Source organism: Zalophus californianus, chromosome 2 (assembly GCF_009762305.2).
Source record: "Zalophus californianus isolate mZalCal1 chromosome 2, mZalCal1.pri.v2, whole genome shotgun sequence".
Taxonomy (NCBI): Eukaryota; Metazoa; Chordata; class Mammalia; order Carnivora; family Otariidae; genus Zalophus; species Zalophus californianus.
The window spans coordinates 4,844,797-4,871,781 of record NC_045596.1 but is presented as its reverse complement, the minus strand read 5'-3'; the positions used below and the strand labels follow the sequence as shown (position 1 = coordinate 4,871,781).

General features: G+C 53.0%; 2 protein-coding genes across 11 annotated transcripts in view; one reads left to right on the top strand and one right to left on the bottom strand.

Moving 5' to 3' along the window:
- The window catches only part of LOC113924622 (janus kinase and microtubule-interacting protein 1), a 251,395-nt gene extending 226,263 nt beyond the window's left edge, over positions 1–25,132 (bottom strand). For 6 of the 10 annotated variants that reach the window (XM_027598634.2, XM_027598644.2, XM_027598640.2 and 3 more), the window contains exon 1: positions 24,358–24,688. The gene's annotated coding sequence lies outside the window, so the exon portion shown is untranslated. Of the gene's footprint in view, positions 1–970; positions 1,082–6,996; positions 7,106–8,177; positions 8,263–24,357; positions 24,689–25,038 lie in introns of those variants that run through there. The other 4 variants (XM_027598636.2, XM_027598637.2, XM_027598638.2 and 1 more) reach the window with 4 other exon arrangements.
- Positions 23,759–26,985, top strand: part of LOC113924624 (high mobility group protein 20A-like) — a 43,198-nt gene continuing 39,971 nt past the window's right edge. The window contains exon 1 of the mRNA XM_027598647.1: positions 23,759–23,947. The gene's annotated coding sequence lies outside the window, so the exon portion shown is untranslated. The remainder of the gene's footprint in view (positions 23,948–26,985) is intronic.

Below are 26,985 nucleotides of genomic sequence, written 5' to 3'. Positions count from 1 at the left end.
CCAATGACACTGACCACTCTCCCAGAACGCAGGCCACACAGCGTCACATGGGGATTCCCAGCCCCGCTCGCTCCCTAGGATGTAAGTCCTTCAAAACCATGGTCCATGCTCTACTGTCTACAGTCCCACCATCAGATCGGTGGGCCCCTCTGGCCTGAAATGGGGGGTGAGCCCGGGACGGCTTCTCAGAGCAAGGGATGCTTTTCTCGACACTGCGTGAGCACACTGGCTGAGAATCTTGCTCGGTTCTCCAACCCCGTTCAACTTCCCACTTCCTCAAGCTGGCAGTGACCCCATCCTTGGCATCCATCAGACAAGCTGCAGATAACATTAATAGATCCCAGCTGCAGAAAACAGTGCCCCTATAATGAGGAAGGAGTCAGGATCACGAAAGATAAAGAGACCCAGGCCAGGCCCACATCTGAGTCCTGTGCTGCTCCAGCCCTGGCCTGGGCTTCTTCCTGTTGTCCCCAAGACCCCCCAGCAAACCAGGCTGTACTGAGCCCTGGGGAGAAGAGAGGACCCAGGCCCGGCCCAGCCCTTGGGTAGCTCACGGCCACCCCATCAGCCCGACCCATGTAGGGCATTAGTGCCGAGAGAGAATCAGCCAGGGCATGGGAGCCCCGGAGAGGCAGTGTCCACATTCCATAAAGTGACTTTCTGTCCCCAGACACCCACGGCCCTGGGACTCTCTTCCCCAGGGGCCAGGAGGAACATTTTGAATGAGAAAGCTTCTTGTAGGGGTGCCTGGGTGGCTCAGTCATTAAGCGTCTGCCTTCGGCTCAGGTCATGGTCCCGGGGTCCGGGGATTGAGCCCCGCGTCGGGCTCCCTGCTCCGCGGGAAGCCTGCTTCTCCCTCTCCCACTCCCCCTGCTTGTGTTCCCTCTCTCGCTGTGTCTCTCTCTGTCAAATAAATAAACAAAATCTTTTTTAAAAAAAGAAAGAAAGGAAGGAAGAAAGCTTCTTGTACCTGCAAGGCTCTGCTCACGAGACCTCCCTGCTCGGGATGCCTCCTGTGCACATTTGTTCCCTCCACAAACACTGACTGTGCATCTCCTGGGCTCCCAGCTCAAGTACAGACTGTGAAACAGTAACAGCTGCCCTCGTGTTACCCAAGACCTGGCAGGGGAGGCGGCTCAGATTCGGATGACTGCAAAGGATGACGTCAGCACAGAGAGCCTGGGTGGGGGCTTCCTGGAGACGACCCCCAAGCTGCATCTTCAAGGAGAAGGAGGAAGCCGGCTAACCAGGTTAACAAAGGATAAAAATGATAAGACGTCCAACCCTACTGGATGTCCATGCATGTTCGTATGTGTTCCGCAGGATTACACCTACCACCGGCTACCGCCCCCCCCCCGAGGGCATGGAGACAACAAGGGTCTCTTAATTTCTGCATTCTCTTCTCTGTTTGAGTAATTACAACAAATACTACCTCAGCCATTTTAGAAGGCAATAAAAATTAAAAAAAAAAAAACAAGAGGGGAGAAATGAATATTTGAAGGAAAATTGATCCCAAAGCAAAGATTCTAAAAATGTAATGATTTCTCTATGGGGGGGGGGGGGAGGCATTTTGTCAAAAGCCTCTGCCACTACTTCAAAACTGGACCCCAAGAGGCTGCTCAGAATTGAACTCTGGGGGCAGGCACTTCTCTCTGCCTCAAGCTGACTGAGACGAGGGTGGGGCGGGGGGCACGGGACCGACAGGTGGACCCCGAGATCCTTAAGACACCTCCCCACTCAGCAACACTTTTTCAAATCTTTTATTTTTGCAAAGTTGCAAAACTACAGAAAAATTCCACGAATAGTACAATGAACTCCTTATTCCTTCATCTAGACTCACTGATTGTTCACATTTTTCCACATCTGCTTTATCTACCGATAAAGAACACATTTCCATCTATTTTTATCAACAATTGAAAGTAAGCTGCGGAAGTCACAGCATCTCACCCTAAATGCCGTGGCTTTTATCTCTTTAGACCAAGGACATTATGAAATCACAACACAATTAGCAAACCCAGGAAATGTTATCATTGATACATATTTCACAGTTCTGTACTTGATACATGTTTCATATTCAAATGTCAGCAGTTGTCACAATAATGTCTCTGTAGCAAAACGATGATTTTTCTTGACCCAAGCCTCAGAGCACTTATTAAAAGCAACTGTTTGCAGTATGCAGCCATGTCTGTCAGAGATACTCTGGACCACAGACAGACTTCCCCGAATTAATCAAGTAGAAAAGCAAAATATAATGATAACCAAGAATAATAAGCATCACCAGGTAAAGAATAATCTTTGACAACAGGGTACAGCAGCTGGAAGGGACTCTGAGCGCAGAGAGAGAGAGGATGACAAATCTTCAGCTCATGCCAGCTCTGGTCTTTGGCTTCCGGCCTAAGAAAACACAAGCCACACGCCCTCCAGCCTGACTGTGGAGTCCCCTCTGTCCTTGGGAGCTGGCCAGTCAGGTCACGGGGCAGAAAAGCAGGGGACCTGAGCTCACACCCCTCAACCTCCTGAGTCACTCTGAAGAAGTCACACAGCTGCCATGGGCCTCAGTTTCCCCTCCCCTTCTGGCCCATTCTGACCCCTCGGCACTCCCAACTAGACCATGACACCGATCTCCCTGCTGAGGACTGGTTTCTTCTGCTTCCCTCCACAGTGTGCTTCCCACGGGCCACCTCCTCACCCTCTCCCACCCCATGCAGCCCCCCAGTCACCCTCTCATCCATGGTCACCCTGAGCCGTGCAGAGTTCTCATTCAGGGTCCCTTGATCCTGGCCATTACTACTTCTCTAAGAATTAGAAAGCAGTAAAATATATTCACAGACCCTCCGCTCCCCAGTGCCCTCGGGGTGAAAACCACACTCCTGGGCCTGAATGAGGCCCTTCCTCATCTGATCCCCACCTTCCCTTACCACTGATCCACTCCAACTCTCCCCACCCACCAAACCAACCGTCAGAAAGCAGCAACCCTGGCAGGTGGGTGAATTCTCTAGGCCTCTGTGGTTGAGGCCACGGAGGTTCAGAGAGGTTGAGGAACTTGCACAAGGTCACTCAGCTCAGGAGGGACAGACCAGGGCACAAATGAGTGAGCTGCCTTCATTCTACATAAAAAGCAAAACATTTCATTCACGCTGCCTCTGGACAAGGCTGGAAAGAACCCTGACAGTGGTTGGAAGGGTGGTGAGAATACACATGAATGCCATTTTCTTGTTCTTTTCATAAGACATTCATCATTTCACAGAGTTTTATGTTCATAATGGGAAACTATTAATGACTAGAAATCAGCAGATATCAGTGATAAAGAGTCCCACAAGCATTTCACATTGCAGATACGCTACGTACAGGTGATAAAGCTGGTGGCCTGATTTGAGCTGAGGACTCACCCCGTGGCTGGCACCAGGCGGGATTTCCCACCCGGCTCTGCCCAGGCAGAGGGACGCTGCCCTAGACCACACCTGCCCCACGCTGGCCAATCCTTGGCTGTCTCTGAGCCTGGTAAAGACTTGGGATTCAGGGCTCAGACTTCTCCTCTCCAATTACAGCAATAGATGCTTCACAAGTCCCTTTAAAGAGGTTCTAAAGGGTAAGCATGTATTTACTTCAGGATCATGTTGAATCCCACCAAGGCCCCTGTCCTCTCTGCACCTGTTTCCTCATCCATGTAAGAGATAGAAATACCGACATCCATGGGGCCGGAACTGACATTCCTAATAGTGGCGAGGTACCCTGTTCCACAAACAATAAACGGCATCGTTACCATTTCTTGAGAACCTATTAAGTTCCAGATACTTTCCCATGCACTAAAGATACAGAGATGAACAAGGCAGTTCTGCCCTGGGGGTGAATGGATGTCTCGTGGAAGGAAGAAATATAAATCCCTACAGGGCTTGAACTTGACCTTGAGCACAGCAGGGAGCCATGGAGAGGTTTCTGCCAGGGAGGGAAAGGTTGGACACCTGTGCATTTCAGACCAGTTGCTCAGGGTCCACACCGAGGGCTGCCTGGAGGGGACCTCCTGAGGGCAGAGACAGAGATGAAGCTGTGTCTTCATCTGGTGAAGGAGAAGAGGCCAGAGGCAAGCCACGGGTAAGGATCCACACAGGACTTACAGCCCAAGTGCAAGGGACAGGGAAGAATTCCTGAAGCTTGAGTTAAGCTGTGTTATACGTTTTGATCTATTTTTGAATCTCTCCAAACATTTGCCAAGCTCCTTACCACTCCCAGCTGCTGGGCTGTTTTACTGCAGGAACAAGGAGAAGCACTGTGCCACGTGACCCTGACCCAGTTGGAATGGGGCAGCGGGGCCAAGGAGATTAAAGGCTGGGAGAGACTACCTCCACATCTACAAATGGGGAACTAGAGGCTCTCAGAGGTGGACTGATGGACCGAAGTTTCCACTGAATGTGCAAGACCAGGGATTTGAACACAGATCTGTCGGGTCCCAGGGCTTGCTTTGTGGTATCCCCCACGGGCTGAACCTCCTATCAGCATCCACAGCCTGGTGGCCAGGAGTCAGAGCCTGTCCAAATGGTGGGCAGGGCAAAGTCCTTGCTGTCATGAACAGTGACCCCCTGCCTGGACACCCATTGGCACCCTGAAACCACAAGGGGAGCTTGGGGAGGGAGAGGGTGTCAGTAGTCAGATGCCAGGCTCCCTAAAGTGAAAAATATTTAGCAAACATTGATGTAGAGAAGAAGTGAGCTCCAGACTTGGAAGCGACATGTTAAAAGGCCATCTGGTACCATTTCCCCATTGTACAGATGGGACCGAGAACTGAGAGAGGAGGGTGTGTCTGATCCAAATGCACACAGGGCAGCAGCACTGGAACCCCGACTCTTCTTACCCTGGTGTCATACTCAGCTTAGTGAAGGTTTATAAGCCACACCACCACCTGCTCCAGGAAGCCCTCCATGATCACCAAGATCCCTCCCCTGAAAGCCCAAGCCTCCCCAGGAAGCCTGTCGGTCAGATCCAGAATTGAGTCCTGGCTCCATCCCTTACTGCCTGTGGGACCTACATCAAGTCATGTCACAGGAGCTGAGGTTGTCCTGCCTCCTGAGGCTGTGGCACAGATTAAGTGAATTAAGGCAACCCCTTTCCGGGACAGACCCGCGGACCGACCCAGGACACGATAATGGCCACATCTCTCCAAAATCAACGCCGCCACCCACATCGGGGTCACAACCCCATTGGCGGCCTGGGAAGTACCTGATTCCATCGTGCCTCTGAGCCTCTCGCACTGCGGGCCAGCCCTCTCCTCCCCACCCCTGCCAGGCCTCCCCACCCCTGCCAGGCCTCCCCACCCCTGCCAGGCCGCGCCCCAGGGTGCCGAAGTCACCCCTCACCGCCCCGCCCACTTCTGGTCCTGCCCCACTTCCAGGCAGTCACACTGACTCCTCCCCTTCCACTTTATGTCCCGCCCCCTTTCCCCAGGGATGAAGAAACTACCACTGAGGAACCCAGTAGTGGGGAAGCCTTCAGAATAGACAGTGGTGTTTATTTATTTTTTTTAAGATTTTTTATTTATTTGAGAGAAAGAGAATGAGAGAAAGAGAGAGTACGAGAGGGGGGAGGGTCAGAGGGAGAAGCAGATCCCCACTCAGCGGGGAGCCCGATGCAGGACTCGATCCTGGGACTCCAGGATCATGACCTGGGCCGAAGGCAGAGTCACATAACCAACTGAGCCACCCAGGCAGCCCTGGACTGTGGTGTTTAAAAAGAAGGCCAGGTCAACGATGTGGATGGAACTGGAGGGTGTTATGCTGAGTGAAGTAAGTCAATCAGAGAAAGACATGTACCATATGACCTCACTGATACGAGGAATTCTTAATCTCAGGAAACAAACTGAGGGTTGCTGGAGTGGTCGGGGGTGGGAGGGATGGGGTGGCTGGGTGATAGACATTGGGGAGGGTATGTGCTATGGTGAGCGCTATGAATTGTGCAAGACTGTTGAATCACAGATCTGTACTTCTGAAACAAATAATGCAAGATATGTTAAGAAAAAAAAAAGAAGAAGATAGCAGGAGTGGAAGAATGAAGGGGAGTAAATCGGAGGGGGAGATGAACCATGAGAGACGATGGACTCTGAAAAACAAACTGAGGGTTCTAGAGGGGAGGGGGGTGGGGGGATGGGTTAGCCTGGTGATGGGTATTCAAGAGGACACGTTCTGCGTGGAGCACTGGGTGTTATGCACAAACAATGAATCATGGAACACTACATCAAAAACTAATGATGTAATGTATGGTGATTAACATAACAATAAAAAATTATTAAAAAATAAAATTAAAAAAAAAAGAAGGCCGGGTTACCAAGTTGGTACAGTGTGGCCTGGTGAAATATGAAATTTGCACACAAAAGTGTGGGAAGAAAAAAAGACCAGAGGGTGCTTCTCAAACATGTTTTGCTTTTCTCGTGCAATGAAATCTTATGGGGGCTGGGGGGTCCACACGGAGCTGCTGCTTCTGGAACAACCCGCTGCCCAAACCTGACTCCCAGGCTGCCCTCCCTGAACCAGCCCGCCAATGCCCCTTGTGTGTGGGTGAGTGCAAGTTCCCGTCCTGAGGCCCCATGGCTCCCCTACTCTGACCACTAAACGGCTCTGCCACCTCCACCACCTCTGAGGGCCTGGTTTCCTCCCGGCCTCCTGCGCGGTGCTTGAGAGGAACATAAAGGAAACCAGGCCTCTCTCGCCCTCAGACACAGGCGTCTCCCAGACAGTGACCCTGCCCATTCTGCCAGGCAGAGCACAAAGGCAAGGAAGTGGCCCAAGGGCAGCCCCAAGTCAGGCTCCTGCCCCCAGGCCCAAAAGCTGCAGCCAAACCAAGAGCTGCCATTTCTAAAAGCCTGCTCTCTGCCAGGCAATGTGCAGGGCATACCCATCTCAATCCATCCTCAAAACCTGTAAAACACAGAACAGTGCCATCCCCATTTGACAGATAAGGAACACCTTTGAAAGAAGTGAAATCACTTGCCCACTGTTCACAGCTTACCAGTGGCAGAGTCAGGACTCGAACCCAGGTCCGTCTGACTCTAAGGCTACTTCCCAGCGGCCCGAGGAATGGTGTCAGTCTGTTTCCTATCCTCAGGACTTAGCAGCATGCCAGGCACACTCCCGGAAGGCACCCAAGCACATTTTTAGGGAGGAACAGCAAGGCTCACGGTGCCATCACCCTCCCAGAACAAAGCATATTGATAGCAAATTAAATACCACTGAGTTAGCCTCAACACTTCCATAAAGCTATAGTTTCGAAATATTCCAGTTAATGAAAAGCTTCCATATCAACAAAAAACCCCCTACTTCAATTTCCCACCAAACACTCCCACAAACACAAACAATTTCTGATAAAACGGCTACTCACATTCAAAAACCCACACCAGAAAACTCCCATCAAATAGAGGGTTGGGAGTTGTTATCAACATTCACAAGAACATGAGGAAACTTCCTCCTGAACATTCTGTGCCTGTGGAGTTTTCTTTAGCCCTTCGCTGTAAAATCTTACAGATGCTGAAAGGGAGGGAAAATCTGAGGTGGGGACGAGCAATGGCAACTGATACTTGGGCTGCAAGAAAAGTAAAGCATCCTGGCGACACCCATATCCTCTCCCGTCAAACACAATGCAATATAACTCAACCAACATGCACCAAGCAATAATAACCACAGTCCCCACTCACACCGCCGTCCCCGTGTGCTACAAAGTGTTCCAAACTTTCCCAGGTATCTATTACCCCACAGCCCTAAGACATGGGTATTATTAGTGTCCCCGTTTTAGTGTCCCAGCAGGAAAGGGTAGGTAACTTGGCCAAGGGGACCCAGCTAGCAAATAGGGGTGCAAATAGGTGGTCCAGCTCCAGTGTCCATGTCCTTACCTGCTCTGCTATGTAGCTCCCGGTGACAGGTGTTACACCAGGACCTGAGCATAGAGCCCCAAGGGTGGCCGGGACACTGCCTCGTCCAAAGGAAGGTCAAAGTGACTATTGAGCAGCTAGCCCCGGCAGTCATGCACACCTGGGAGGGGAGAAGGCTGCCAGCCCCTGGGTGGCCACCAGGCATCAGGTGCTTTACACACATAATCCCAGGGCTCACAAGGTCCCAGAGAGACATGTGTTAGTCTCATCTCACGAGGACAAAATATCAGCTTAAAGCGAGTAAAGGATTCGCTCAAGTCCCTACCTTTGCTCTTTCAACTGCTACTTGCTGGCTCTTGGCAAGCTCCCTGCTCCATTTTAGAATCTCCTCTTTATTGATGGGCAAAGTCCCCTGCGAAGAAGTCCCAGAAAAGGCCCCAGCTGTCAGGTGGTTTCTGTCCCGCCTCTGCTGAAATGAGTCACCAGGCTGAGAAGTAATCACACCGCCAAGAACAGGCAGGGGCAGCCAGTGACTTTCAAGCAAACGTCGTTTGTGGTTTCCACATCCTTTCTACACCAGCCACTCAATGTGCCTAGGGCACTCTTCAGCAAACACCGACCAAGCGCCTGCTGTGTGCACAAAGCTGGGGCGGAGTGGCCACAGAGCCTGTGTCCTAGCTCCTCTCAAGCAGGTGACTCTAGAAATGATGGGGCTAGGGTGGGGCTGAGTCAGGTAGGGAGAGACCAGGGCCTCCAGGAGGGGCATAATTACAGAGCTGGGGTGCTCGGTCCAAGATGGGCTTACCGCCAGGCTACTCCCTGCCAGGTTAGTACCAGCTGAGCCAGGGAGGAGGATGGTCAACAATGACCTCATCAGGTGTAGACATTTGCTGGCCCCAGGCTGGGCACAGAAGCCTCAGACATGACTCCCACATGGGTCCTGAGCGGCAGCCGGTGAGCAAGAAAGACTACGAGAGAGGACAGCCCCACAGTGTGGTCAGGGCAGTGACAGAGAGATGTGCAGGGCCCGGGGGCGGAGGGCGGGAGGCGCCCAAGGAGATGAGCCTGAGGCACCTAGAGAGGCAGCAGAAAGGCAGTGCTAGGGAGAGGGCACAGAAGCCCAGGGTCAGGAGGAAGGAAGGGAGCCTGGCAAGTTCAAGGAAGGCACAGGGTTTGCCAGGGAGGGGTCAGTGTCCCGGAGGGTATGTTTGTGTCCCACCCAGATTCCTGTGTTGAAACCCGAATCCCCAGTGTGATGGGATTTGGAGATGGGGCCTTCAGGAGAGCGATTAGAGTGGGATGAGATCGTGAGGGTCCGGCCCTTGTAAGACACAAAAGAGCTGGCTTTCTCTCCTGCCCCCTCAGGAGCACACAGGAAGAAGGCAGGAAGACAGCTCACGTCGAAATCGACCAGCAGCCTGATCTTGGACTCCTCAGCCTCCAGAACAATGAGAAATACACTTCCAGTGTTTCGGTCCCCCAGTCTATGGTGTTTTTGGGATGGCGGCCTGAGCTAAGACAGTCGGAAAAGCAAGAGCATCAGGAGAGGTCACAGATGTGATGACAAGGAGGGCAGGCTTCATCCTGGGCCCCGGGGAACGCGTTAAGCAGAGGAGTGACGTAGCCAGGTGTAATTTCAGGAGAAGATCACCCTTTCTTGGTATGACTGCTGTTCTTCCCAAACACCCAATAACTCAAGAGCCGTAATGCAGAAGGAGTGGGCAGACAGGACCGGCAGCCCTCCTAGGAGGACATGGGACCCTCAGGATCTGTCCACAGACTCAAGGTGAGGCAAGGGCTGGCCCTCATGGGGCTCTTCTTCCCACGCAGCCCAGCTCCGTCAGTGGTGGTCCTGGAGGCTCCAGCTTCCCAGGCCCCAGACTGAGCAACGTGGGACTCTTGGGAGTTTGAGACCCCACAAAGAACCAAACATGGTACCGACAGGTGGAGGACAACACATGGGCACAGGTGCCTGGGAAGGGATGGCGGCCAATGTCTAAAACAGAGCAGAACCATCGGCATGTTGGGGGCCTGGGAGGTGACACTGGGGATCTGGATTGCACACCCCATTCCAGGAAGCCCTGGTACTCCCTGAAGATGCTTGGGGGTCAGGGATCTACAGCAACAAATATTTGATTCTATCTTTTCAGGTGTAATCATTTTAAACTACACAGATAGCATACGAGCTCAAATGAGCTGCACACCAAATGTTAACCCTCTGCAGACCCCACTGCATGGACCTGAGCTCCCAGGGGAATGCCCAGCTTTGCACAGCCTCTCTCATCCCCCCCCAGTACAGGGCATCCTGAGATCGCAAGCCAAGTGACCGATCAAACCCTTACCAATTGCAAGTATGGTATGCAAAGATTCGCAAAACACAGTCTATTTCCACAACCACAACAAAAGCTCGGCAACACTGAGGATGCCATGACTGTTAAGACCACAACTATCACTCCCAGTTTTTCATTTTGGAAGTTATATTCATCAAAGCGACCTTGCTGTTCTCAAGCACTGACCTTATAGTAAGTGTTACGAATTTAAGGTCATAAAATACACGCCATAACAAACCATCATTTCCCTGTTTTGTATATTCAGGTATATTATGGTATAGCTGTTAAATTAAAAAAATTTTTTTTCATTTTACAGATGGGGAAAAAAGTCCAGAGAGAGGTAAGGCTATTGCGTTGTTCAGTGATTATCTGTGACCAATCATCCCTGCTCACTGCACTTCGAGAGAGCAAAGACCAAGTGCCCAGCACCCAGCAGGCACTCCACACACACCCTGCGGAAGAAGGACCACTGTGAGGTATTATAGCCGCAGGTGGGCAGCACATGAACCTGAGCCTGGGACTCCCGGCTCAGGGCTGGTTTTTACACTCTGCCACTTTCCCTCTTTCTTAGAAATGAGGTGACAGCCCACATCCAACACAAAGAGGGAGAGAGTACCATAGAGCAAGGCCAGGACATCTTCCTTCTTCCAAAGGAAACCACTAGAAGCCAAGCACCCTTCACCCTGAGCACCAACTTGGGATGTGTGCATATTGGACAGAGAGCTGCCCTCTAGGAACTGCCCTTAAGAAGCAAGGGTCTCCGCGCTCAGGTTAGATTCAGGACAGCGGGGGTGATTCCTGCCTACTGGAGGGAACCAGCCAGTTAACTATCTCAGTGACGACCCAAAAGACAGACTGTGTAACTACAAGATAAGTGGGGACCAGCCCTGCCTTCCCTGGTTCTCAGACTGGAGGGAATATCAGAATTTTCCAGAGTTTGTTAAAAGCCTGGCTGCCAGGCTCCAGCCCAGGGTTTCTGATCCAGTAGCTCAGGCTGGAGCCTGAGAAGTTGCATTTCTAAAATGCCCCCAGGGAATGCTGTTGCTGCTGGTCCAGGACCCAACTTGGAGAACCATTGCTCTGGTCAGTTGCTTACACACTCTCCTCATTGTGGCTCACTGAGGCAGATGTTCATGGAAGGTAGGAAGGGCAGGATGCAAACTTAGGAGCGGGATGGTGGGGGGGAAGGCAGATGAATGGGCATTCCAGGAATTGGGACAGCATGAGCAAATGCAAGGAAGCTGGAAACAGTGGGTGGGGAAGTCAGTAGCTCAGTCCGGCCAGGAAGTAAAGGTGAGAGTCGGGGTGATGGAGGATGAAATGGGAAGGACACAAGTGGAGGTCTTGGATGTCGGGCTGACAAGAGAGGAGTTGAGCATCAGCTACAGGCCAGGCACTGTTTGCTGGTATTGCCTCCTAACGTCATTGCCTTGTGGTCAGAAAGTATAGTTTGCATTATTTCTACCCTTTTTAATGTATTGAGGTTGTTTCATGGCTGAGCATATCTGTCCTAGGGAACAATCCAGGTACCATTGAGAATATGTATCCTGATGTTGTTGGTCGGTCTAGTTGGTTTACATCGTTGCTCAAGTTTTCTATTTCCTTGTTGATCTTCTATCCAGTTGTTCTATCCATTATTGAAAGTGGAGTATTTAAGTATCCCACTATGTATTATTGAATTATCTATCTCTCCCTTCATTTCGGTCAGTTTTTGTTTCATGGATTTTGACGCTCTGTCGTTAGGTGTACATGCTTTTCTGATGGTTTGTATCTTCCTGATGGACTGACCCATCATCGCTATAAAGTGTCCCTCTTTATCTCTATTTTTTAAGTCTATCTTATATAGTACCAGTACAGCCACTCCAGTTTTCTTGTGGTTTTGCTCTTTGCATGATAGATCTTTTTCCATCCTCTTGCCTTCAAACTATTTTATCTTTGAATCCAAAGATGTGTATCTCCTGTGGACAGCATATAGTTAGACCATTCTTCATATGTTCTGATAATCTTTGCCTTTTGATTGGATTGTTTAACCCATTCACATTTAATGTTACTATTTGTACACCTGAGTTCACGTCTGCCATTTTACTGATTGTTTTCTATGTGTCTCATGTCTTTTTGGTTCCTCTGCTCCTTCTTTACTGCGTTCTTTTGCATTAAATGAATCAGACACTGGGTTTGGCATAAAAAGTAGAGCAAGAACTTCAAAAGGCTAATTACTTTGAATCCAGGTAGCAAAATTACCTTTCTGACAATTTTTAGTTTCTGAAATGACTTCTTTTCTTCCTTTCTTTCCCTCTTTCTTTTCCTTCCTTCCTTCCTTTTCTTTAAGAGAGAGAGAGAGAGGGGGCTTGCAAGCAGGAGGGGGAGGGACAGAGGGAGAGGGAGAGAGAGAATCTTAAATAAGCTTCGTGTCCAGCACGGAGCCCAATGCAGGACTCACTCTCATGACCCTGAGATCATGACCTGAGCTGAAGTCAATAGCTGAACCCTTAACTGACTGAGCCACCCAGGCACCCCTGGCTGTTTTTCAAATCAACCATTTTTTTCTCTCTAGTTCCAGCAAAAGGGAGCACATCAATTATTTGTCCAATAGTCATGGGACACCATCTAAAGAAATGTCTACTACCAGCTTCCTGTGTTGGAGGATTTGAAGCTACAAGTTGACCTGCCCACCAGGAGGGATGGGGCCACTCACAATGTTTTGGGAATCACCTTCATGACATGGAGCAACTAAAAGTGTGGTGAGAGCTCAGTGCTTCAAACCAAAGTGAAAAGTGGTAGTTGGAATTTACAACAAAGTCCACGGTATGGCTATTTTCAAATGTATGGCACTTCTCCTGCAGACCTGGCACAGACACTAATGAGCCTCTGGTGAACAGAGGGTCCTTGTGTCCATGTCACAATGGACAGTTAAGACCCCATCCCAAACTGATCAGCCCACATCCCTGCCTGAGTGACTTATGCCCCCAACCTCCTGGTCACTTGACCTCTTAGTTTCCCTACTAAGCCCTCTGGTTCATCAACAACCATGAAGGAAAGCTACAACTCAGGACTTTGTGAACTGTGCAGTCTCAAATTCACAATCTATGTCGTCAACACGTGAGGTCTACGGCACCCGGCACCCCTCCCCCATCTTCTGGCTGGAGCACCCCCAATTTCCAATATCCTACCCAGCAACAGGACTTGTTTGTGTCTCTAGTCTGAAGTGTTTTGCATTTGGGTTTAGTCACCTCTGTAGAAGTCTCAGGGGATCTAAAATGCCCAGGCCGTCATCAACTGGGCTCATCCCGGGTAACTCCAGGGAGAGATAAATGTCACTAAAGAACCCGTTTGCCTGAAGGTTTAAACAGATTAGGCACAATCTGTAGGCATCCAGGCCCTTGTTCGCAATAAGGTATCTGGTTGGCAAAAAGAACATCTAGCCCTCAGCCTGGAAGGACCCCAGACTTGCGGCAGGAACCCAATTCCTGCCCGGCTCAATGAGCTCACTCACCCTGCTGCCCTGGGTCAGGAAGCCATTCTGCCAACTTCCCAAAAGAAGCCATGTCTTCCAAAGCGCATTGTGAGGTGCCACTTTGAGGGAAAGGGGAAAAGCAGGACAATTTAACAAGAACTACAAGCTTCAGTAAACGGAGGGTTTGGGATTCTGAAGAATAGCTTGCTAGTCTATCTGTTGTCCCGAACCGAAGGTGAGAGGGTGAGATCCCTGGGTGCAGGGGAAGGAGACTCTGTGAAGAAGCCAAGATGCTCCACAATGTCTTCTCTAGGCTAACATGGCCACCGGGCTGTTTCAGCCCGAGCACTGTGGTATCTAAGGCTCGCAGGGTAGTCAACGAGAGGGGGCTGCTGCAGAGACTGGAGTGAGGCTAGTTAAGGACAGAGCGGACCCGACACAAGCAACAGAGACAACCAACCACCTCCCTGATGGGGCCCCTCTCAGCACTGCCATTATCGGGATTATCGGGATCTGCAAGACTAAAGGCCCAAAATCTACTGACCACCTACTGTGCAGCCCACCCTTTGCCAGGCTCTGGGAAGCCTCCTGTGAATCAGATGGCATCTCAAGCCTCCCAGAACCTTCTGGAGCCTTCTGTCTAGAGGAAGAGTCAGATAAGTCACTGACAGCTGCAATACCACATCCAGGGCAGGGGCAGGGGGCACTTAGGGCAGCAGGAGCCCCAGGAACATGCCTGACCTGGCCTGGGGAAGGCGGAGGGGGCTATCAGGGAAGGTTTTCTGGAGGAAATAAGGCCGATGGTGGATCCTCAGCCAAGTGGAAGAGGTTCACCACGTGGATTAGGGCAGGAAAAGCGAATCAGCAAATCCGTCAGAGGGAACAGCATGTGCAGAAGCCTGGCTCCATCAGGAGCCATGGGCACACGGTGCAGCTGGACACATGCACCACGGAAGGCGCTGGAAGAGAGGGAGGCAGGAGCAAGCCACACCATGCTAGCAAAATTGGGATGAGCAGAAGCCCCTTTGGTCCATTCTTCTGCTTCCAGGCTATTCCTGTCTTGATCCGGCCCTGGTGACTTCATTCACCCAATCCAAACTTGTAGAGTAAGCAAACAGGTCTCTCCTGGGGGCCCAGGAAGAATGTAGGAGGTAACACCCCAGCCGGGCCACAGAGCAAGCAGGATGTCACAGGTGGGAGGTGGGGAGCCATTCCAGGCAGAAGGAACTGGCAAACAAGGATCTGGAAGAAAGAGCAGTGCTCAGCAGGTAGGTACACTCCACTGGGGTAAATAATGGCAATTGAGTTGGGAACAGGCATGGGGGCTTTGAACGCCCAGCTAAGGTCTGCACACTTTTCATATGTAATCAGCAACTGTCCAAGTGCCCGGTGCAGACCCACCACTGCCATTTCTACCTGCGACCTCAGGTAATTCACTCATTCTGCAACACTGAGGCAGTGCGGGCCCGATGAGGGCAGGAAAGAAAGACTCTCCCGCCCTCCATAAGCCACCCTGGGACCCGTTTCTGCTTCTTTGTGAGCACACCCCACTCTCAATCTCCCACCCCAGCAGGCAGTACCATGCCAGGCACCTGCAGGCAGGTGTGCATGTGGGAAACAAAGACAACATTAGGTGACCCCTGCGAAACTGAAACAAAGCCCTCCCCAGACATCTATGTGGAGCACAAGCACCTTGGGATGGGTCCAGGGGGTCACCCCCCCCACCCCGAGAAGGACGCCAGAGCTCCCAGGGGTAAGGTGACTTGTCTCCCTAGTGGTTCCTGGCTGGATCGGGGATGAAAGGCAGATTCACTCCCAGGCCTGGTAGGAAGTAGTGGAGATGGGGTGCAGAGCAGAGGAGATGTGCACAATAAGAGGACGGTCGTGCCACACCCTAAGACGCAGCTGCCCTAAACCAATCAGAGTCTGCCATCTTGCCCTCGACCAACCAGAGCTGGCCATCAGTTGCCCTTGTCCAATCAGAGCTGGCTGATCAGCTCCTCTCACCCAATCAGAGCTGGCCGTGGGGAAGCTGCTGGGTTGGGACTCCGGCGTTCAATAGCCATGGAAAATGCAGGTGAGGTTGCAAATTCCTCAGAGAATAGCAACAAAATCCTGATGTGGCTATTACATGCATTGGGATTACAAAGGCTAGAGCCAACAAATGGAGGTCTGTCTTCGTAGAGTGGCCCACTGCTCTTAGGCCATCCCAGAGTAGCCATCTCAGCTGCCGTGCACCGGGCTACGCGGAGATCCGTCACTGCCAGCTCTCGTGGCAGGTATGGTGTCCACAGCGCCTCCTTCCTTAGATTCTTCAGAGAACAATCACAGTCTCAGTGACTGGGTTTGTGATTTATTTAGATTGTGTGGGCCTCTCCTTCCCCAGAATGAAGGCTGATGTGGGCAGGGACCTTGCCACACCTCTCCTTCCTGGGGCCCTCGTTCCTTCCAGGGACACACAGGAAGCCCTCAAAGATGCACTGTCATTGCCTATCATCAGCCTGAGCTTCTTGTTTACAGAGGAGGAATCTGAAGCGCAACAAAATTTAATTAACTTGCCAAAGGCCATGCACTTCATAGAGGGCAGAGCCACAGCCCCCTGAAGCCCAGCCCCTGCCCTCAAGGAGACAAGAATCTAGAGCAGCACTGCCCAAAAGAAATACAATGGGTGCCTGGGTGGCTCAGATGGTTGAGCGTCTGCCTTCGGCTCAGGTCATGATCCCAGGGTCCTGGGATGGAGTCCCGCATCAGGCTCCCTGCTCCTTGGGAGCCTGCTTCTCCCTCTGCTTCTCTCTCTGTCTCTCATGAATAAATGAATAAAATCTTAAAAAAAAAAAGAAATACAATGGGAACCCCACCCGCAATTTTCAATTTTTTAATTTTCTAGTTGCCACATTAAAAAATAAAAAGAAACGTATGAAACGTATTTCACATTTCATTTGGCCCAACAGATCCCAAAGAGTATCATTTTAATGTGTAATCAATGTTAACATTTTTTCCTGAGATCTTTTTCACTCTCCGGTTGATACAAAGTCTTAGAAATCCAGTGTGTATTTTTCACTCACCAGTCCAGGTCGATTCAGAGGAGCCACATTTCAGGGCTCAATGGTGCTGAGGGGCGGCAAGGGGACAGGAGCTCAGCTCCAGGAGCTCCCTGCCCACCTCTGGGCAAGCAAGCATATACGTCACCCAGCACATGGAGACTCATTCACAATCACTACGACCACAATCTCCAACTACCACCAGCAGCAGCACTGGTTATAAACACCTACTGCACACCAGCAAGCCCCTGGGCGGTCTGCACAGGTTTTTTCTGAACTTGCACCAACCCCAAGAGCTGGGAACCCTGGCTGGTCTTCACATTGACTGAAAAAGGAAGTGAGGCTCAGAAAGATTAAGAGATGTGCTCTAGGTCACGGAGCTAACAAGGTGCAATCGGGAAGTCAAGTTACATCTGACTCCGAGCAACAACAGCAATTATTTATTGAGCACCTGCTGTGTGCCAATATCCTGTCTTGAAAGATGAGCGCAAACACACCAGGCAAGGTTCTTGCCCTCCTGGTGCTTTCGCCCTAGCTTATGGGGATGGCAGAATGATAGTAGACAAGGAAAACCCCCTTCGGATGGTGATGATTTCAGAAGAAAACAGACTGCAGTAGGAGAGAGTAACAGCAGAGGGGAGGTAGGCATCTACCTGGGGTACACAGGGAAGACCTCTGCGGGGAGGAGAAATTTAAGCCAAGATGTGAAGGATGAGAAGACCATAGTTCTGGCGAGGGCAGGGAAGAGCATGGCAGACAGCAAGCAGCAAACACAAAGCTCCAAGCAGGAAGAGTCCAGCATGTTCCAGGAACCAACAGAAAGGCAGCCGGGCTCCCATGCCCGAAGCCTCTCCGGAGCAAGCAGGTTGGCCCCCCTGCCATTCCTCCTGCCTCAGGGCACTCCCATGCCCTGGCTTGGAAAATGAGAAGCCAACAAACCATTCTCCAGATGTCAAGAACAAGTCAAGGCTGGAAGCTCCCAGCACAGCGCCTGGCATGGAGTTTGCATCCAGGAGCATCTGCTGAGTGGCTGAATGATGCATGGGCAGTGAGAGGAGAGCCTGGAAGTGCCAGAAGGGAATCTGGGCAGCAGGAGCCCCAGGAAGAACATTTTAACACTTTATAAGCCTTGCTTCAAACACTATGCACACCAGCCAAAAAGTGGAAACCACCCAAACATCCATCAAGAGGTGAGTGGATAATACAATGCAGTCTATCCACACGATGAAATATTACTCACCCATAAAAAGTACTGCAGTACTGATACCCAATACAACCTGGGTGAACCTTGAGGACATGATGCTGAGTGAAAGGAGCCAGTCACAAGAGGCTACATGTAGGAGGACTCCATTGTCACGAAATGTCCAGAATGGGCAAATCCTTAGAGACGCAATGCAGACCAGTGGTTGCCAAGGGCTGAGGGAGGGGGGAATGGGGAGGAGCTGCTTAATGGGGACAAGGCTTTCATTGCTGGAGACAAAAATGTTTTGGAACTAGAGAGAGGCCGTGGTTGCTCGACGTTGCGAATGCACCATATGCCACTGAGTGGTACACTTTAAAATGGTTCATCTTAGGTTGTGTGAATTTCACCTCAATTTTTAAAAAGCAGGGGTCGGGGGGAGAGGGGGAGACTTGTTTCAACAGAAAAGTCAGATTGTGACCACACTACCGATAGCTTGGGATCCTCACAGGCTGCCTGTCCTGCAAAGGAAGCAGGACACCCCTCGGTGGTATGTCACACCCCTCCAGCTCTGAGAAAGGGACCAGGGGTCAGTCCAGGGCTCCCAAATCAAAATGCAGCCGAAGTGGAAGCGCTGGGGCCAGGAGGCCAAGCCAGTGCGTCCCCTGACCTGGCACACACAAGGGCATTACTGCCACATGGGCAGCCCTTGGCAGTCTCGGGACGGTCGCATACAGAACCTCCTTTCATTCCCTAGCGTGGCCCTTCAGCCAAGTCTGGGCCCTAGGGCAGAAAGGACAGCAGGAGTCCACATCCACCCAGCATGTGGGTCCTCTGAGGTCCAGGCGGGGGCTTCAGGACATGTGACGGGTCCTGAGGATCCTTTCAGGACCTGGAAAGGACAAAGGGGACACCACGGGCCTCACAGAGAGGACAGACCTAATACCCTGTTAAGGTGTGGCTGCTCGAGGGAACAGCATCGTAGCCACCGTCCAACGCGTGAGGCTGGGCCTTCACCTCTGCTCTTTATTTCATCCCCTTACCCATGTGATCTGCAGGGATAGGGACCTGGGGCTGTCCCCGTTTCACAAAGGAGGACACAGAGGAGGACACAGGCTCGTCCACCATCAGCTGGCAAATGTCAGAGCCAGCATTTGAACCCAGAGCTGCCGTCAAAAGCCTCCTGCACTAAATTATGATGACGCTGACATTTGCTTTTTTCCTACAAAACTCCTACAAGGCAGCCTGGGGGTGTGGTTAAGAGCGTGGACTGCCAGTTTGGGATGACGGGAGAGTTCTGGACTTGGATGGGGGCGGCTGCACAACAATGTGAACACACTTACTGCTACTGACCGGTACACTTAAATGTGCTTAACATGATAACCATTATTAAATATTACATATATATGTAGCACAAAGATATTTTAAGAAATGATCAGGTACCAGGTCATTAAGAAATTGTCAATAGGGGCACCTGGGTGTTCAGTCGGTTAAGTATCCACCTCTCGATTTCGGCTCAGGTCATGATCTCAGGGTCATGGGCTGGAGCCCTACATCAGCTCCACACTCAGCGGGGAGTCGGCTTGAGATTCTCTCTCTCCCTCTCCCTCTGCCCCTCTTTCACCCCACACATGGAAACGCTCTCTCTGTCTCTCTGAAATAAATAAATCTTTAAAAAAATTGTCAAATTTTTTTTAAAGATTTTATTTATTTATTGGAGAGAGAATGAGAGATAGAGAGTGCGAGAGAGAAGAGGGTCAGAGGGAGAAGCAGACTCCGTGCCGAGGAGGGAGCCCGATGCGGGACTCGATCCCGGGACTCCAGGGTCATGACCTGAGCCGAAGGCAGTCGCTTAACTAACTGAGCCACCCAGGCGCCCTGTCAGTAAATTTTTAAAAATAGGTATCATACAGACCATATTCTCTAAACATGGGAAAATTCAATTAGAAGCTAATTAAAAATACATAAATCCCCCCCCCAAAAAAAGTAATAATGCGGGCTGCTTGGGTGCAGATCCCTGCTCCCCACTTACCAGCTCTGTGACCCAGCGGCAGGCTTCAGAGGTTGTCTGTACCCATCTGTAAAGTGAGAAACACAAGGCACCTCCCTCTGGGCTTGTGTCCGGAACTGAATGAACCCAAATCAGGGACAGCGCAGACCAGGGCGCGGCAAACTCCGGCTGCAAAGGGCCAGGTAGTGAGGGTTTCTGGCTTTACAGGTGCCGGCCACAGCTGTGCCACTCTGTCAACACAGCAGGAAAGCAGCCACGGACAACAGGTGTGCCAACAGTCAGGGCTGGGTACCAATAAAACTTTATTTACGGAAGCAGGTGGCTAGCTGATAGGGTCGGGGCTTGCCGACCCCTGGCATACACCCTGGCCCTTGGTAGGTGCTTAACAAATGTTAACTGCTACGATCAAGAAAAATGGCGTTTATCTTAATTCATTTCTAGAGATGAATGAGAGGTAAAATACTTCCTGTTGCAGTTCCAAAAATAAATACTAATAGGAAGGCAGGAGCAGAACCTCAGGGCCCGCTGGAGAGGGGGCCCCGCCCTCACTCTGCTGCTTTCGGATCATGCTGGACCAGCCCTGGCCACTCTCCGCAAGCTCTTCCCCTCCTACCTCCTACAGGAAGGGGCTCCTAATCCCTGCTTCACAGCCTGAGGCTCCCAGCGCCCCCACCCTACCCCCCCACCTCCTTGTTCCTGCCCCTCCCCCACGGGCCCACGGTCTCTGGGCTGTCCACCTGGCCTTGGAAAGGCTAGAGTAAAGAAAACATTTTCTGACAGTGTTCAGGGCTAGAGGGACAATGACAAGCAAGGTCCCACCGCTGGCTGGCCCTGGAGTCCTTTCCTGAACCTCAGATCACAGCAACACAAATGGTTTCTACTGGCTTCAAGGTAACGGGTTTCGATCAAAAGCACTGAGAAGCCTCCTCTGATTGATTCCTCACATGGGCCCTGTAGGAAGGTTGACTTTCCATTACAGGGATCAGCATGTTCCATGGAGCAACACCTAAGTTCTAGAGCGTGGGACCCCCGCTGGCGAATCCCACCTCTGCCTCCCTCCACCTCCACCTCCAGGCTCAGTCTCTGCTTGTCAGGTGCTCACATAAGCCCTTCCCTAGAGAGATTCTCGGCAGCTTCAGCAAGAGAATTCCAGCAGGAGTGGGAGGTTAAGCAACAATAGCTCTATTCCTCATGTGAGCATCCCAGGAAAAGGAACCGGGCATCAAGCTGTTCAGCGCCTTGCCCAAGGTTGCACAGCCAGGAGGGTCTGAGCTGGTCCTCAAAAAATGCAGCCCCTCCGACCCAGCCCTGTTCCAGCCCTGTTCCTTCACAGCTGAGCTCACCTAGCTGGTGCTGATGGTTTGTTCCTTTAAGGGGGTAGGAGTCTTCTTAGGAACTGGGTGGAAATCACTGTCACCACTGAGCAGGAAAGAAGCTCAGATGACAGAAGCATCAAAGGAGCTGCTCGGGGCAGGTGGGTGGCCTTTACTAGTGCACCATGAGCTCAGGACTCCTGCCCACATCCCTCGGCACCTTCTCACACGAGTGTGCACAACTCCCATTAGCCAACACGCACCCACTCCCTCCATCTCTCACTCCCATTTATGGAACATTTAGCTTATTGGCCTGCTGTTGTTAGCTGGGGAGGGACACGGAGGGCCTCTAACTGGGGTGGCTGCTCTGGGACAAAACCGAAGGACTAATTTTTGAACCACACACTCCCTCATCATCATGACCACTTACTCAGTGGTGCCTGTGCCCAGAGACCACGCTCTGATGCCCACACCAGGCCAGCCAGAGGACCACTGCCCCCAGTCGTACAGGAAATGGAGGCTCAGAAAGGTTAATCCTGTGGCCTGAGATCACACAGCCTTAAGGAACAGGACAAAGGTGAATCGACTTCAGGGGCCCCCGCAAGTCGACTCAAACACCCCAAGGAGACCAAGCGAGGAGCCCCAGAACACGGCGCAGTCATCCACAATCTTTCTGAGGGAGGCACCCCATTTTGGTTACAAAGCCCAGGTGGGAGGTACTTCCTCAGTCCCAGCTGGGGAAGGGGCAGGGCCCCAGTGGACGCCAGGCAGCCTGGCTCCAGAGCCTGCAGAGAGGCAGGTCCCATTCTCATGCTGGCAGACACCTTGCTCGGCAATTATTCCTTCTGCCACTTATCTCCCGGCCCCAACCGACCCCTGACACTAACAGAGTGGGGCTTCCATCCTGCCTCCTCATTGTGAAATCTTCTGGCCAGGCTAAGGAGACTGTCGAGCTCTGTCCCTCCCTATGCATGTCCCTCTTATAGCGCCTGGCATGATCGCTGCGGGCATGACCACCTCCCCAGGAAGGTGGAGCCCCCGTCCAAGCAGGGCTCCCCCTCAGACCTCACTGTGACCCCACTCTCCGGTGGGCAAGGTCTGCTTAAGGAAAAACTACACACATATGAAACTATACATGGATATATGTTGTAATAGAGCACAGATGAGAGAATCCACAATCTGTTTGGCAAAGTCAGGAAACACCACCAAGACGTCACAGGAGACCTAGGCCTTCACATATGAGTAGGAGTTCTCCAGGCAGACAAGAGAGAGGCACATTTCCCAGGAAAACCAAAAATGTGGGGAGAAGCCTAGGTGTGAAGACAGGTCCAGGGAACACAGAGGTAGCACATGAGGCTGAGACAGTGGCACAGGGAAGCCAGGATGTGAAGAACCATGTGAGGTCACCGAGGCAAGTGGGAGCTAAGGATGGTTTGTGAAAGACAATGGCAACGATCGCATTTGTTGGGTCCGCGCTCTCAAGGTGGGAGTTACCCCCAAGCTCTGGAGAGATGGTCAGCATTACAGACCACGTGCAAGAGTCTCAACAACAAACACTTCCCAATCATGCCCTGTCTGGAAGACCTCTCTTAGAGCAGCAGATCTCCTGGAAGTCGCCCTGCTGGGCAAGCGTCGGAGAGGGGTCCGGACCACCCCGTGCCAACCCCAAACCATCTCTGCCCATTTGGGCTCATGGAAGTGCCACCCACCTGCCCAAGGTGTGGAGGAGAAACCAGACTCACTCTACACCAGCCGGTCACTCTGTTAGCAGGGAGGGCCCCCCTCCGGTGGGATATTTACTGTGATCAGAGCCCTGTGTGAAGGGCTGAGGCTGCCCCTGCCCTTCCAAAACTCAGGGGCCTGGGAGGCTGAGACCATCAGACAGGACAACAGTGTGTCCTGCTCTGCCATACAAGGAAGCTCAGACCGGGCAAGGGGTTCTTCCTGACCTTAGTGGAGAAGGAGCTGGCCAGTTGAAGGAAGGGCGTTCGTTCCCAGAGAGGGAACAGCACAAGCAAAGGCCAAGGACAGTGTGCCCGTGAGTGTGCATGGAAAGGGTGGGGGTGGCGCAGGACCAGCAGTTAGATACAGTATCTCTGGAGTCTAAAGAGCCGGGCAGAGGCGGGCAGAGAGCCCAGGCCGGCCAAGCCATCAGGAGAAATGCAGACTACGGTGTGTGGGGAGGGGTGGTGGTGTAGGGGTGGTGTGTGTGGGAGGGCGGGATGCTTCTATGGCAAAAGACTCCAGCCTGGCAAGTGGCCTCCATCAGGGATGACGAGGCCGGATCCTCAAGAGCCCGCAGCAGGGAGGGTGGTGATGGAGTGACGGGGCAGGGGGCTGGGGACGAGGGCATGGGCACTAACGCTGGCCAACAGGCCGGGGCCTGAGCGCAGGGTGTCCAGGCAAGGTGCCCCGCCCCGCGGAACCAGTCCCCGTGCGCCATCTCCCGAGGCTGCGTGCGTCCAGGGCGCTCCGGCGGGGTTAGGAGGGTGGGTACCAGCCTTTCTTCCCAGCGCTTCAGCCTCCTCCCGGAGCCCACGTGGGCGGAGCAGCGCGGGATGTGCGTGGCAGGGGCCGCCTCGGCGGGTGCTGTGCGTGGGGCGAGGGTGCAGGCAGGGCGGCCCCGCCGCCGCCCCGGAGCGGCCCTGGGCTCCAACCTCTGTGCCACCTCGGCAGGGACCTGGGGGAACCCTGACTTACTCAGAGGGTAGGACTCCGAGGGAACCGGCCGGCCACGCCCCCCGCGCCACTCCCTGGAGGCAGCCGGTGGGTCCCCCTCCCCCTCCCCCTCCTTGGCTCGGGGGCGGAATGGGGAGAGGAGTGGAAATGGGGGTGGCGTGAGGGAGAGAGGGGAACTGGGGGCAGAACGGGGAGGGGGCCTATGGAGGGAGGCGACGCAGAGTCCTCCTGCTGGGAGACACTGCAGGGGAATTTGGAGGGGAATGGGGGATGGGAACGGAAGGGTGGGGGACCACAGAGGTGAGACGAGAGAGCGGCAGGGGATCTGGAGGGGCGAGAAGGCTGGAAGAGGGCGAGGTGGGCGATGGGGCGGGGCGGCACCGGTCACCGTGTCCCCTGCCGCGGGGTCCGCCCATCGGTCGCTGGGTCCGCGGGTCCCCTTCGGCCAGGGTGCGCCTCCCGCTCCCCCCCACCCCACCCGGCGCACCTGTACCCACCTGCTCCGCGCTCAGGCCCGAGCCGGGCAGCAGCTGCGGACGTAGCGAGCGCAGCTCCGCGCCGCATCCTCCGGCCGCCCCCTCCCCGCCCCGAGCTTACGCTGCCGCCGCCCCCGCCTTAAAAAGGACAAAACGGAACAGAAAAAGGTTGCGTGCAAAAAAAAAAAGAGAGAGAGAGAGAGAGAGAGAGAAAGAAAAATCGTAAGAAGCAACCGAGGAAGCCGGACAGATGCGCGCGCGGCTCGGCGGGCGGGGGTCGAGGTGCGGCGGCGCCGGTGACCGCGCTCGGGGCAGCCGGCAGGCGCCTGCCGCACGCTCCCGGCTGCAGCTCCTGCTCCCGCCCGGCGCCCGGCTCGCGGCGCGGCCCCGCCCCTCCCCGGGTCGCCCCTCCGATTGGCCCGTCCTCCTGCCAGTCAGGGGGAAGACGAGGGGCTCGCCCCGCCCCCGCCCCCGCCCGAGGCCGAGGCCGGGAGCGGTTCGGCTGCAGCCAGAGGAGGTGCGGGGAGGCCTGAGCGTGCGCACTTGGCCGCGCAGCCAGCGCGGGGAAGGGCCGGGGTCCCGCGGCTGAGCGCCCTGTGTCGCCCGGGGTCGTGGCGCCCGCCGGGTCGGAGCGGCCCTGGGGAGGAGTTTGCCGGCTCCAGCAAGGGCTAAAGGCCCCAGGAGGCTCATCCCTGCCCTCACCTGGGACTGTGGCCATCCCAGGCCATCGGTCGTGGTCAGGGAAGACGCAACTGCCGACGGTCCTGTATTCTCCCCTTTGTGCCGACGGAAATCTCAGGGTCACAGGTTAACGGAAATGTTGAAAGCGACACAGCTAGCAAGTGGCAGAGCCAGGAGTCTTATCACGAGGCAAAAAATCACCCTGTCACCAAAAATAGTGGAATGAATGATCTGATGTCCAGCGGAGGCTTGAAGGGAGGGTAGGATTTAGCAAGGCAAAGATCCGTTCATTCGGTTCCATTCCACAAATATTTATTGGGCACCTACTATGTACCAGGGAGCCATTAAGATCTAGGGATACCACAGCGAACAGAAAGAAGGCCCCCGCCCCTCCTGGAGAGCTTATATTCCAGCAAAGAAAAGAAAGGGAAGAGCATTCACATAAGCAGCTTGATTGGAGGAAAATGTGGCATATTGGAGAATCTAAAGAAGAGGGGCATCTCTGGGCTACAGAGAGGTGAGGAGGAGAATGGCAAGGATGGAGATGGGCAGGTGGGCAGAGGCCAGCCAGGACGTGTGAGATCTGTAGGCTGTGGGGAAAGACTTTGGAGTTGATCCTGAGACTGTCTCACCAGGAAAGGTGGTCTGTGGGACCACTGTCGGATGTGCCTATTTTAAATGTCCTGGTCAGCTTCTTCTGCCTCTCAGTAGAGAGGCTCCGCATGGACACTGCCCAGCTCAGGACCACCCAAGAGGCAGGTACCATCCCTTTCTCTTCATTAGGGATGAGGAGGCCCTGGGGCCCAGAACACACAGCAAGCCGCAGCATGGGAACCAAGAGTCCGACTGGCTCCAGAGCAGCCTTCCAAGTACCGGGGCACCTGTGGTGTGTGTGCCCAGGTCTCAAAGCCACCATCCCCTCGAGAGGCCATCCACATTTGAGGGTCTTGGGGAAGGGGCACCTGTTGCTTTCCGGATGGGGAGGAGAACAGCAGTGACTGCCTGTTAACCCGCCTCTGCTGGAGCCAGGCTGTCTGGGGCGAGGGCACGGGAGGTGGGGGTTCCCGGCTTGGCCACTTACTAGCTGATGGCCTTAGGCAAGTTATTGACCCTTTGCTTTCCTCAGTTTCCTTATCTGTAAAATGGAGCTTAAAATAGTAACAACCTCATGGGTTTGGGTGGGGATTAAATAAGTTAGTATATATGTATCTGTGTTACTTTCTGAAGGCTGCCACATTACCATAGACCAGGAAGCTTAAAACAACAGAAATTTGTGCTCTTGTGATATTGAAGGGCAAAAGTCCCAAGTCCAGCGATTTGGCAGGGGCGTGTTCCCTCTAGAAGCTCTGAGGGGAAATTCTTCCCTGCCTCCCTCAGCTTCTAGGGACTCCAGGTGCTCCTAGACTTGAGGCCACGTCACTCAGTTCTCGGCTTCTGCCTTCACGAGGCCCTCTCCTCTGTCTGCACATCCGCTTTTATTTATTTATTTACTTACTTTAATTTTTTTTACGTATTTATCTTTGAGAGAGAGAGAGCAAGCGTGTGAGTGGAGTGGGGTGCAGGGGGAGAACAGAGAGGGAAGGAGAGAGAGAATCCCAAGCAGCTTCCACACCCAGCGTGGAGCCCAACGTGGAGCTCAGTCCCACAACCCTGGGACCATGACCTACACCAAAACCAAGAGCTGGACACCTAACCCGCTGAACTACCCAGGTGCTCCTATGCCTCCTCTTTTATAAAGACTCTGGTCTGTGGATTTAGGACCCACTGAGCTAATCCAGGATTATCTCACCTCAAGATCCTTAACTTAACCACATCTACAAGGACCCTTTTTCCAAATAAGACCACATTTATACGTTCCAGGATGTTGTTATAAATTATAGAATTATTTAATTACAGTTGTAATCGTTCCGATCGAGGAGGGGGGAAAGGTACTAGGAGATCGCATCGTGTGGAACTTGGCTTGATCTG